This window comes from Mytilus trossulus, chromosome 5, assembly GCF_036588685.1.
Source record: "Mytilus trossulus isolate FHL-02 chromosome 5, PNRI_Mtr1.1.1.hap1, whole genome shotgun sequence".
Lineage (NCBI taxonomy): Eukaryota > Metazoa > Mollusca > Bivalvia > Mytilida > Mytilidae > Mytilus > Mytilus trossulus.
The window spans coordinates 6,722,425-6,737,297 of NC_086377.1; positions in this window are offsets into that span (position 1 = coordinate 6,722,425).

Here is a 14,873-nt window from a genome sequence, read left to right on the forward strand (position 1 = left end):
TAATTTTTGTCATTAGTATGAAAAATATTTATAAAAAAGAAATTATATACATATACACACTGAATATACTAGAGAATAAAAACAGAATAACAAAAACTTACAACAATTAAAAACCAATTGTTCAGAGAACAATTGAAGGTCTTTCCATCAAAACAATGTATTTTGATATGAAAAGTTGTGAAACTAAGTTTAAAATGTCATTTCAATCGTCAAATGATAGCTCCTAGTAAGCTGATTCCAAAAATATATTGTTTCCATACATTTTTTTAAATAAGGGAGATAATTTGTTACTTCCGGTTTGAAAAATGTTACTTCCGATTATATTTGAATATTTACTTGACACTGATTCCAAAAAGATCTGGTTCTATATACCTTTATATTAACAAAGTACAAAAAAATAGCTATTTCCGGTTTACAAAAGGTCACTTCCGGTTGTTTTTTACAAGGTTAAATGGTTTGATACCTTTTTCTAAAAGTTGTATATCTTTCTCATGTATACATATAGAATAAAAGCAAAGGTCAAAATCTAGAACGTCAAATTAAGCTATGACCTTGAGATCAATTTCAAGGTCATAAACCAAGGACCTCAAATCAAAAGACCATAGGTCTTTATTATATTTTGTTAATGAGTTATATCACCAAACGCGTATTTTTAAATACAAGAGGGGAGAAAACTCCCTTTTACATTCAACTTACGCTTGCAATCAAAATTTACATCTTACGACATGTCGCAACTAACAATTTAGTAAAAATAATTTGTTGATATCTTATACAGTCTTTGGATATAAGTGAAAATAAGCCAAATTCAAATATTAGAATATGACCTTGACCTTTGACCTTGACCTAATTTTCATTTTTTGGGACCAAGGACCTAAAATCAAAAGATCCTAGGTCTCTATCACTTATGATTTATAAGATAGAAATGCATATCACTTATATCGAATGCATAAGAGGAAATAACTCTCATATGGAGCGGTCATATCGCTTCGGTCTAAACAGGACAAATCATGCGAAGGATATAACGAGCAATTTTGTAAAATAAATTTGTCATAATCTTTAACGGTTGCAAAGGAGATGCGCTAACAAGGAAAACAGTGTTTGGGGAGATAACTCCTACAAAGAAAAGAATTCGTTTACGCAGGGTAAATTTCAAAAGCGCATAAACTGTTTGATATCATATACCAAATATCTAAGCGACATATTGCGAAACACATGTTTATCGCAAGAACAAAATTAGGCGGAAGAAAAAAAAAAAAAAATAATCAGAAGAAAAACAATAGGTCTTTCCACAGAAAAGTGGAAAGACCTAATTAAATCAACAGGTACACATTGAACGAATGAACCGATATGTTGTTATTTCCATCATATGGTTATTCTAAGATAAGTGAATGTCTCAGTGACTACCACATTCTATATTCAGGTCGTTTTCCAGTATTTGAAATGCTTGATAATGTTTGACATCTAATATCATATAATATAACCGAGATTTTCAGATAATTACAATAAAAAATATAAAACACAAAAAGGAAGACCACCCATTACTTTTACTCTGTGATAATGATAAAAAAAAATAGATAATAACTGCAATTGCAATATGCGTGGTTGTATTGTTGGTTATATTATTGAAAAAAAATATGTCGTATGATTGCCAATGAATCAACTCTCCGCAAAAGACCAAATGATACAGACATTAACAACTATAGGTCACCGAACGGCGATCTGGAACCATGGTCAAAGCCCATAAAACATAGTCAACTATAAAATGCCCCGACATGATAAATGTAAAACAATTCAAACGAAAAAGCTAAAACAATGTTAAAAAAATGAACAAAACAAATGTGTAACCCATCAACAAACGACAACCACTGATTGACAGGATCCTGACACATAAAATCCTCCCTATAACCTGGTTCAGGTATGTAACAGTACAACATAAGAACGAATTATTTTTTCAAAAGGGAAAGATCTTTCTGTATTTCTTCTGTTTATTATTATTCTTCCGCCAAACTTTGACGAAGTTAGCAACCTTAACCGTAAGACATGTTGCTTTCATGTTCACACTTTGTATCGGTGTCATGCATATCTATCAGGAACTCACCCTGTGAGTCCAAATATGTTGTCGGTTCGGAGTAATCCCTCCGAAACCTGAAAACCTTGTTATCATTCCAACACCGTAACCGTGATAGGTAGAAAAAAAACGAAAAGGAACAGACCCTGGTTCTTCATTACATTTGGATCGAAAAGATTCAACGACTCATAGGTAGGGTTATGCCCTTATTAAAATTAACCCCTGTCGGTTGGCCACCAAAACTCAGAAACCGTAAGTCCTACACACCTAGGATCTTCACCATTCATCATCAAGTCATGTGACTTTTAAAAATACTTCAAGGTCAAATGTGTATGTTGACCTTGACTTTTGACCTAACACCTTGTTATGGAATAATCTTAGCATCCTTAAAACTTTCAGAAGTGTTGTATAGTGGAAAATGTTTGGGTCATTAATGCGCAACTTTGTTACATTTTGACGGAAGATATTTGACCTTTCTGTAAGGGGCATAACTCTTGTTTTAGGTTTCTGAAAAAGCAAAATCAGCTTTAGCTCTATGACCAAAGGTCCTACACCCATGGGGTCTTCAGCAATGACATTGGGGACTACTGACCTTGACAAAGGTCAAAAGGTCAAAGGTCAAGGTCATGCCCATATTGCGAATTATGTGTTTTTGATCTTATTTAAAGGATTTTCAGTGTGTTTTAAAGCTTTATATTGTTGACCTTGACCTTTGACCTTTTTATTTTTTGGTTGATATCTCAAAACACGGTTAATCTTACAGAAGTAGTAAACAGTGAAAAATGTTAAGGTGACTGAGGTACAACGTTTTTACATTTTGAACGAAGAGATTTGACATATTCTTAAGGGGCATAACCCCTGTTAATGGTTCCGAAAAGGTTAAATAGGCTTTTATTCTTGAACTAAATGTCCTAGACCCATGGAGCCTTTCGCAATGATATTGTTGACTGATGATCTTCACAAAGGTCAAGGTCATTTAAAAAGCGAATTTGTTGATTTCTATATTTTAAGTGTTTTGGGTGTAAGAACTTTTTACATTCTACGTCTATTGGAACATGTATTTTACATTACAAAAGGAAAGACCTCTCAAATGTTCAAGAACAATTGACATTTTAATTACCTTATATTTTTCTTATCCTGTTATATTACTTTCTCTTTGGATTTATTGCTCTCTAATCAATAACTATTTTTTTTATAAAAGTGTTAAGTCCATTTGTCTTTTTTTGCTTTTTGTTGCAGATATTTCGATTACTTTTTGTAGCCTTCATATTAAGCGTTATAATCATATCACAATAAATACACAATAATTAAGACTATATTCTTCATACTGTGTTTGTTGAGTTTAAATACATGTACACAAACACAAACACACACCAAAACACCTACACAAACACACACACATTTAAATTCATATTGACCGATTTTTATAGGGGTTCACATATTTCTATATTTAAAAGCGTTAACTGGTAAAATATACTTTCCTTCACATGTTTACCAATTAAATTGAACTTTTAATTGAGGATTTTCTTTAAATTAAATATTCGTGAGTATACATATACACCTTGCAAAATGCATTGCAGCACTTCCATTAAAAAACAATATAAAATGACATGATTGTAGATAAGTATAATTTGGTTTAAAATTCATGGTATTTACTTACTTTTCATCTAATATTAATGCTACTTGGTTTTGGTTTTCACAAAAAAATACAAATTGTGCAGTACTCGTTTTTCCAAAGATTGGTTCTGTATGAAACAAATACAAATGTTATAAAATTGAGAATGGAAATGGGGAATGTGTCAAAGAGACAACAACCCGACCAAATAAAAAACAACAGCAGAAGGTCACCAACAGGTCTTCAATGTAGCGAGAAATTCCCGCACCCGGAGGCGTCCTACAGCTGGCCCCTTAACAAATATATACTAGTTCAGTGATAATGAACGCCATACTAATTTCCAAATTGTACACAAGAAACTAAAATTTAAATTATACAAGACTAACAAAGGCCAGAGGCTCCTGACTTGGGACAGGCGCAAACATGCGGCGGGGTTAAACATGTTTGTGAGATCTCAACCTCCCCCTATACCTCTAACCAATGTAGAAAAGTAAAAGCATAACAATAGGCACATTAAAATTCATTTCAAGAGGAGTCCGAGTCTGATGTCAGAAGATGTAACCAAAGAAAATTAACAAAATGACAATAATACATAAATAACAACAGACTACTAGCAGTTAACTGACATGCCAGCTCCAGACTTCAATTAAACTGACTGAAAGATTATGATTTCATCATATGAACATCAAGCACAATCCTTCCCGTTAGGGGTTTAGTATCATACCATCATAACATATACATGCATGAGAAGAACATAACCCGTGTCATGCCAACAACTGTTTTCAGAAAAAATGTGTTTAGTTCCGACGCAAAGACCTTATCAGTGACTCAATATTAACGCCAAAATATGCAATCTTTAATGACTTGACACCAGTATCGTAATTATATCCCTTCTTAATAAGTCTATTCAAAGGTTTTGTAAGTTTATGAGGTGAATACTGACACCTTTGTGCTTTATACAGAATATTTCCATAAAAAATTGGATGTGAAATACCTGTACGGATAAGAAGTCTGCATGTTGAGCTATATTTACGAATGATGTCTTTATACCGATGATCACATTTAGTAAATGTTTTGACTAGTTTGTGATATCGAAAACCCTGGTGCAACAATTTGTCAGTAATACATTAATGTCTCTTATTAAATCTAAAACATTGTTACATACACGAGCGAATCGTACAAGTTGAGATATATAAACACCGTAAGATGGTGACAAGGGAACGTCACCATCTAAAAACGGATAATTAACGATAGGAAATGGAAAATCATCCCTTTTATCATAAATTTTAGTATTCAGCTTTCCGTTAGTGATATAGATATCAAGATCGAGGAAAGGGCAGTGGTCATTGTTAGTATTAGCTTTATTTAAAGTAATTTCACCAGGATAAATTTCATTAATATACATACTGAAGTCGTCATTATTGAGAGCCAAAATAGCATCCAAATATCTAAAAGTATTATTAAATTTGTTTATCAGATGTTGTTTTGATGGGTCTTTGCTTATTTTCGTCATAAATTGTAACTCATAACAATACAAAAAGAGGTCCGCAATAAGTGGTGCACAGTTAGTTCCCATTGGAATTCCGATAATCTGACGATAAACGGAATCCCCAAAGCGATCAAAAATGTTATCTAGTAAAAATTCAAGGGCATATATAGTATCAAAGCATGTCCAGTTGACATAGTTTTTTTGTTTATTGCTACTAAAAAATGACCTAAAAGAGTTTGAACATATATATTCACATTCTGATTTTTTGAATGCCCATTTAATTAGGTGTGTGATTTTTTTCTTAATGAGAATTGAGGCAATGTGATATACAGGGTAGAAAAATTTAAACTTTGAACAGATTCAAAATCTCCAATATAAGCATGCATTTTATCAAGTACTTCCAACGAGTTCTTGACACTCCAAAAGTAATTTATTCCACTATTTTAGAAGGCCTTATTTGAACAATTTATTATAAGGTTTTTAATTGTACCAAGTGTGCTGGTAAGAATGATAGACAATTTAGTAGTTGAACAATGGCTTGAAGACGAAATAAATCTATATTAGTAAGGGGTTTTGTGTAGCTTCGGAAGCCAATACATAGTTGGGACTTTCATTGTATTTGGCTCTGCTTGTAAAGCGGTGGCGAAAAGTTTATGTTTGTTACAGATTTCGTTTTCTAAAAATGGAGTCAGTTGGAATGTTGGTGAATTGGTGATTTCCTTTTCAGAACCTCAATGTAAAATTTACGTCAAACAATAATAATATTATTAGCAGCTTTCTCGGTCGGGACAAAAACAAATTCCTTGGCTAGTTCTTTTAGTTTATGTTTGATACGAGAAATAGGTTTATTGTGGTTATTGTTAATAGTAAAATGTTCTTTAAAATGTTGAATACGTATATCAACTATTTTCATTACTAAATTAAAAAAGGAGTCCAAAGATTTTTTGTCAGCTTTTTCCCGTTTTATCCATTTTATACAGTAAGTATGGAGTGAGTCGTGGATGATATTACGACACTCATTCCAATTAATAATTGACGGGGGACGATATTTAGGTCCTTTACTGAGAAATGATTTTAACTCTCGGTCTTGAACGATGCTAAGATCTCCTGTTATTACATGGGAAATGGGTCCATAAATGTATTCGGAATTACTGCAGTTACATGAAGTAGGTGTATTTTCACTGATATAAACATCTTTACACAATTGACTATAATTAAACACAAATTTCCGAGTAGATTTCTTGTAAATATAACAAATAAGGAGTAGCTCAGTATTGTCAAAATATCCAGGAATTTGTTCTTTAACAGAATGGTCGTTAAATATACCGGCAATATTTACAAAATCAAAGCCTTTATTGACATACTTAATTTTAATAAAATGTTTTTTATGATCCTCAGGGCGATCAATTTTGGGAAATAATTTAGAATAACAATATGCCATAATAATTTGAACAATTTCATATTTAGGACTGCTATATGAAATTGTGTTGCAATCCTCCAAAATTTTATTTAACTTATTAACCGGTAACGAACAGAGTTTTGTAAACAGATAATGTCTGCCGTTGTTTTTTGAAATAGAAATTAGGTCCGAAATATTGGAATGATTGGCCCGAAATTTTCTTTGATTGCAAATTGTTCTACGACCGTGAGAACGGTTTTTACGAACAGTTTTAGAAACTATATCCAAAATGTTAACGGAATTGGTTCTAGATATATTACCAATTCCCATGATATTATCATTTAGACCGAGAGGGTAAACTGTCTGTTATTTTTTAATCCAATTTAATTCATTTATTTTCCGTGATCGTACAAACTTTGAATGCGATTCACCAGGCCGCTTATTTACTACTTCTAAAGGTTGAACTGCTAAATATTTAGAAGGATTGGTGTGCTTCTTAAGGTGTTGGTAAATGATATTTTTTAATTTATTTGGTCTTTTAAAACGATACAGATGTTCTTGAGTGCGTTTTGATAAATATCTTCCAGTTTCTCCTACGTACTGAATACCACATCCCGGTTTGTTTCATGTGATTAAATAAATAATACTGTTTGTTTTTCAAGTAATATCAGTTTCAAAATTTAAAGAAAATGTGCGACCATTAAACGTGGACCTTACCGTATTGTTGGTGGAAAGACGGGGACATGTAAGTCATTTTTTGGCATGACACTTATCGATAGAAGGGTAACCATAATTTTTATTGTTAAAAATTATAGCGATGGTAGTATTTTTAGATAACCGATTTTGAAGATTGAGACGTGTAGATACCCTTTGAACAAGTTTAGTATTTAGTATTTTTCCATTTCTAAGCTTCATAATTGTTTTGTTAGTGAATTACATAATAAGGAGCAAAGATTGGCGTCCAGAATATGAACCAGCATAAAATAATTTAAGTTATGTAAAAGTGATAAATTTATTCGGCTGAAAATTTCAAACGCTATCAGTATTAATTACCCGAAAAAGATAGTGAATATCAGGGTAGGACTGATGGCTGACTAAATAGTAGAATGGGGCGGAATATTGAAATACCACTTTTTGATAAACATTCCTAAAGTAATGAACTAGAGCAGTTCTCGCCCAGACACACACTCCATAATCTAGTATATTATAAGAGCATAAACCTAAAGCACGGGGAGGCACTCTACTGCCTCCACACGGCACTAAAGACAAACTCTGTAAAAAATAAAATTGAGAATGGAAATGGGGAATGTGTCAAAGAGACAACAACCCGACCAAATAAAAAAAACAACAGCAGAAGGTCACCAACAGGTCTTCAATGTAGCGAGAAATTCCCGCACCCGGAGGCGTCCTTCGGCTGGCCCCTTAACAAATATATACTAGTTCAGTGATAATGAACGCCATACTAATTTCCAAATTGTACACAAGAAACTAAAATTAAAATAATACAAGACTAAAAAAGGCCAGAGGCTCCTGACTTGGGACAGGTGCAACAATGCGGCGGGGTTAAACATGTTTGTGAGATCTCAACCCTCCCCCTATACCTCTAACCAATGTAGAAAAGTAAAAGCATAACAATACGCACATCAACATTTATTTCAAGAGGAGTCCGAGTCTGATGTCAGAAGATGTAACCAAAGAAAATAAACAAAATGACAATAATACATAAATAACAACATACTACTAGCAGTTAACTGACATGCCAGCTCCAGACTTCAATTAAACTGACTGAAAGATTATGATTTCATCATATGAACATCAGGCACAATCCTTCCCGTTAGGGGTTTAGTATCATACCATCATAACATATATGAGAAGTACATAACCCGTGTCATGCCAACAACAGTTTTTAGAAGAAATGTGTTTAGTTCCGACGCAAAGACCTTATCAGTGACTCAATATTAACGCCAAAATATGCAATCTTTTATGACTTGACAACAGTATCGTAATTATATCCCTTCTTAATAAGTCTATTCAAAGGTTTTGTAAGTTTATGAGGTGAATACTGACACCTTTGTGCTTTATAAAGAATATTTCCATAAAAAAATTGGATGTGAAATACCTGAACGTATAAGAAGTCTGCATGTTGAGCTATATTTACGAATGATGTATTTATACCGATGATAACATTTAGTAAATGTTTTGACTAGTTTGTGATATCGAAAACCCCGGTGTAATAATTTTTCAGTAATACATAAATTTCTCTCGTTAAAACCTAAAACATTGTTACATACACGAGCGAATCGTACAAGTTGAGATATATACACACCGTAAGATGGTGACAAGGGAACGTCACCATCTAAAAACGGATAATTAACGATAGGAAATGAAAAATCATCCCTTTTATCATAAATTTTAGTATTCAGCTTTCCGTTAGTGATATAGATATCAAGATCGAGGAAAGGGCAGTGGTCATTGTTAGTATTAGCTTTATTTAAAGTAATTTCACCAGGATAAATTTCATTAATATACATACTGAAGTCGTCATTATTGAGAGCCAAAATAGCATCCAAATATCTAAAAGTATTATTAAATTTGTTTATCAGATGTTGTTTTGATGGGTCTTTGCTTATTTTCGTCATAAATTGTAACTCATAACAATACTAAAAGAGGTCCGCAATAAGTGGTGCACAGTTAGTTCCCATTGGAATTCCGATAATCTGACGATAAACGGAATCCCCAAAGCGAACAAAAATGTTATCTAGTAAAAATTCAAGGGCATATATAGTATCAAAGCATGTCCAGTTGACATAGTTTTTTTGTTTATTGCTACTAAAAAATGACCTAAAAGAGTTTGAACATATATATTCGCATTCTGATTTGTTTAATGCCCATTCAATTAGGTGTGTGATTTTATACTTAATGAGAATGTGAGGCAATGTAGTATACAGGGTAGAAAAATCAAAACTTTGAACAGATTCAAAATCTCCAATATAAGCATGCAATTTATCAAGTCCTATTAACGAGTTATTGACACTCCAAAAGTAATTTATTCGACTATTTTCGAAGGCCTTATTTGAACAATTTAGTATAAGGTTTTTAATTGTACTAAGTGTGCTGATAAGAATAATAGACAATTTAGTAGTTGAACAATTGCTTAAAGACGAAATAAATCTATATTTGTAAGGGGTATTGTGTAGCTTCGGAAGCCAATACATAGTTGGGACTTTCATTGTATTTGGCTCTGCTTGTAAAGCGGTGGCGAAAAGTTTATGTTTGTTACAGATTTGGTTTTCTGAAAATGGAGTCAGTTGGAATGTTGGTGAATTGGTGATTTCCTTTTTCAAAACCTCAATGTAAAATTTACGTCAAACAATAATAATATTATAAGTAGCTTTATCGGCCGGGACAAAAACAAATTCCTTGGCTAGTTCTTTTAGTTTATGTTTGATACGAGAAATAGGTTTATTGTGGTTATTGTTTATAGTAAAATGTTCTTTAAAATGTTGAATACGTATATCAACTATTTACATTACTGAATTAAAAAAAGAGTCCAAAGATTTTTTGTCAGCTTTTTCCCGTTTTATCCATTTCATACAGTAAGTATGGAGTGATTCGTGGATGATATTACGACACTCATTCCAATTAATAATTGACGGGGTACGATATTTAGGTCCTTTACTGAGAAATGATTTTAACTCTCGGTCTTGAACGATGCTAAGATCTCCTGTTATTACATGGGAAATGGGTCCATAAATTTATTCGGAATTACTGCAGTTAGATGAAGTAGGTGTATTTTCACTGATATAAACATCTTTACACAATTGACTATAATTAAACACAAATTTCCGGGTAGATTTCTTGTAAATATAACAAATAAGGGGTAGCTAAGTATTGTCAAAATATCCAGGAATTAGTTCTTTAACAGAATGGTCGTTAAATATACCGGCATTATTTACAAAATCAAAGCCTTGCATTAACCTCATTTAGAACTTTAAGATTTTAATTTAATAATCATTTTTAAACAATAAATGTATCAAAAGTATTTTGTAGAATCCAAATTATACACATTCTACAATCATGTCATTTTACATTGTTTTGAATGGAGGTGTTGCAATACTTTTTTTATAGGTGTATATAAGTATGTTCATGACTTATATTGGATTTACAATAAACAGGAGTAACTTGGCCGACTATTCATTTGATTAGCTTCATTTTAAGTATTATTAGAGAGTAGAACATATATGTATAATCGCCAATATAATTCTTTTACACAATGGAGTATTAGCATGGTATGAATCCTTACAAGAACTTTATGATGCAGTTTCGATATCGATTTTTTTTTTTTTTTTTTTTTTTTTTTTTAAAAGTAACAATATCTTTATTGCATATTTGCTGTAACAATTTACTAAGTGTACAGCTTTAACTTACAGTACTTGCAACCTTAGGCGTTACTATTTCAGCGATCATTCAGCGGTCATCGATCAGTCACCGATCAGTCAAGTTCGCGTCAAACTCACGTCAGCAATCCGTCAGACTTATAGTAAAAGTAATTGACTGATCGGACTGATCGGACTGATAGAACCGATCGACCTTGATGACGGATTGACCTGTAATATGTCACATGATAAAATAATGCAAATTACGGAATCTTCGTTTCGTTTAGTTTAATTAAAATGGCGACAAGTGAAAATCGAACATGATACATTTTGCTTTAATAATAATTTTTTAGCAAAGTTTTATTGAAAAGAGATGTACAGATAAAACCTAACATAAATATTATTATTAAAGAATGGTATTTTTGTTTTATTTAGGTTATATATTTTCAAACACGGCGGGTTTTAAAACGGTGTCTACATCGCGATTTTTATTTCATTATCAAGTGGGTGAAATAAAAGGAAGTCAGTAGGTATACTTTGTATTGCCTGATATAAATATTTTTTCAATATATTACAAAATACAATATATCATAAATAATTAAATACACAAATGAAAATACATAAACATAGATATATAACCAAATTTTTTGGCAAACATCCGCCACTACGAATTTATAAACGGGAAAATAAAATTTAACAAAGGAGGGAGGGTGGGTAATTTCAACGTAATATCAAATTCAAAAATGTAAAGAAAACACTTTGCAATAGTATAAATAAACAATTAACAACAAAGGAAAAGTTTATATCCAATAAAAAGAGCGAAATAATATAGTGAGTAAATTAAATGCAAGAGTTTATACTAATGAAAATCTAGTTTGAACCAGTGTGATTACTGAGGTGTAAAATATAAATTTCACTGTTTTGCTAATTAAATAATTCAAATCTTAAATTAAACCTTTTATTTTCCAAATATACTCGGGAAAAGCAACGATTTGTATAGTAAGAACAAGGATTTGCATAGCTATACAAATCCTTGTTATCATCATAAAATTCATTAAAAAAAACTTATCATAATCAAGGACTCTCTATAAATATTCCTGTCACAATCGAAGCCTATAAAATTTTAATAAAAAGAAGACTAATTTTTGATATTTTAAACTACACGAAATAAAATGTAAGTAAGATTTATCTGACACTCTTAATTTCATTAAAAAAACCCTATTCTAATCTATAAAGAGTACAAAAATCCAATGGTGGTCAATAATTTTTAGTAAGATGAAGAAATATTTGCATTTAAGTCTATAAAAAGTACAAAAAATACAAAGGCGGTCAATAATTTTTAGTAAAATATTTGCATTTTAGGCAACGCGTACAAAAATTAAATATTTTTTTCCTTAACGTAGGCATATTTTATGAATAACAGCCAATTCTGATGTACAAAAAGTACTCAAATCATATGACGGTCAATAATGTGTATCAAAATAAATCAATAACTGCATTCTTATTCCACCAAAATAAAAGTTTAAGTATTTTAATTCTCATTATATCTCAATTCTGATTAGAAGACTTGTCTCAAGATTGTAAAAATAACTGATTTCAAATAAAATAGCATCATTTCTAATAAAAAGAAGACTAATTTTGGTTATTTTAAACAATGCAAATAAAATTTTAATATGATTTCTCTGACACTCTTTTAATTTCATGAAAAAAAATATTCTAATCTATAAAAAGTACAAAAAATACAAAGGCTGTCAATTTTTAGTAAAATATTTGCATTTTAGGCAACGCGTACAAAATATAATTATCTCTTTCCTTAAAGTAAGCATATTTTATGAAGAACAGCCAATCTTGATGTACAAAAAGTACTCAAATCATATGACGGTTAATAATTTGTATCAAAATAAATCAACAACTGCATTCTTATTCCACATAAAATAAAAGTTTAAGTATTTAAATTCTCGTTATATCTCAATTCTGATTAGATGACTTGTCTCAAGATGGTAAAAATGACTGATTTCAAATAAAATAGCATCGTTTTGAATAAAAAGAAGACTAATTTTGGTTATTTATAACAATGCGAATAAAATTTTAGTATGATTTCTCTGACACTCTTTTAAATTCATGAAATAAAACCTATTCTAATCTATAAAAAGTACAAAAATCCAATGGCGGTCAATAATTTTTAGTAAAATGAAGAAATATTTGCATTTTAGGCAACGCATACAAAAATTTAATATTTTTTTCCTGAACGTAGGCATATTTTATGAAGAACAGCCAATTCAGATGTACAAAACGTACTGAAATTATATGACGGTTAATAATGTGTATCAAAATAAATCAATAACTGCATTCTTATTCCACAAAAATAAAAGTTTATATAGTAAATATTTAACTTTAACTCACTAATGATGGTTATGAAATTAGTTGATATATTTAATATTATTGACGTTATATTTCGCTAAACCAGTTACCTTCATCAGGCGTGTTTATCTCACAAGGTGAAATCGGATACATGACCAAAACAAATGGTTGTAGCTTGAACTACACAAAATTTAAGTAAACGTTTAACATATTTATTGATGTTCTATATAAAAGATATTTTTGGTGTTTATTGTGAATAGCAATTATTAAATCCAAACAAATAGTTACTTAAGGTAAATATAATGAAGTACAGAATGTATTCCTTTGATGTGGGTGGAACAGTTTTTTCAACCCTCTCATTAAGTCCATCAGGTGCAAGAGTGCGTAGCTGATGCATCCATAATCTTTCTCTCTGTTTTCTCCTTTAGAAGTCCAATTTTGGTTTACTTTAATTATTTTAAATGTGATATTTTCAAAAGCATGCTCTGTTTTTACGAGATGTCTTGAATTAAATAGTTTCTCACGTTTGTATAAAATGACCGGTGATTGTTAAGTCTGATGTTGAATTTAGTTTCTGTTTTACCAACATACTGCAGCTTGTAAGTTCCACAAGCAAGAATATGAATACTATTTGCAGTGATGCAATTAGACGTGACATAGATGTTGTATCGCTGTTTTGTTACTGTATGTGCTGCTGAAAGAGTGGTCAGTGTAGGCGACTTGTACAGCTCTTACAGTTGCTTCTCCTGTATTGTTTTTAACACCCAATTTTAATGTGACACTCATTTCCTTGCGATAGGCAATAACAGGAGGCAAGGTTATTTAAATTAAGGCAGACATTTTGACTTAAGTTGTTCTTTAAATCTCTATTTTCTTAAAATCGATTAACATTACACGACAGATATTTGGCACAAGTATGAACCATGTCTTATTGCTTTAATCAGAGTAAAAATCTCATGAAAGTAACACGTACATTTTTTTAATTAGTTCAAATTGTGGTAAATTTCAGCTACAAAAATAGTCTTACTAAAAGCATGAAATACTTATACTAAATATATAGTATTTTCAGCTTTCGTTATATGTATAATTTAATTTTAAAGCTAAATGCTAAGATGTAGAAGATTGTGGATCAAACCTGTTTTTATAGCGCTAACCCTATCACTTAGACCACACAATTTTAGAAGTCTCTTGTTTCTTTACTTTTAATGTGACACTCATGTCTTACGATAGGCAATAACAGGAGGCGATGTTAACATTTCTTTTAACATTTTGATTAAGGGAGAGTCATTTCCGATACTACGCCAGTGCTAGCAGATAGTAGATTTGTTAAATCGGGATGGAAGGTGACAACAAACGGAATTCTATCTGCGCGGGTCGTCTTATCTTTTTATTCCATGAAGATATCCCAATCTTTTTCTTGTGCTTTATCAAAAGCGTCTGTGGTATTTTTGGTTTGATATCCTTTCGATTTCAGTTGTTTGTTTAGCTGTCCAAAACGATAGTTGAGTTTGGATTTCGAGGAGCAAATTCGCTTTAGTCTGATGGTTTAACTGTAAGGTTTACTC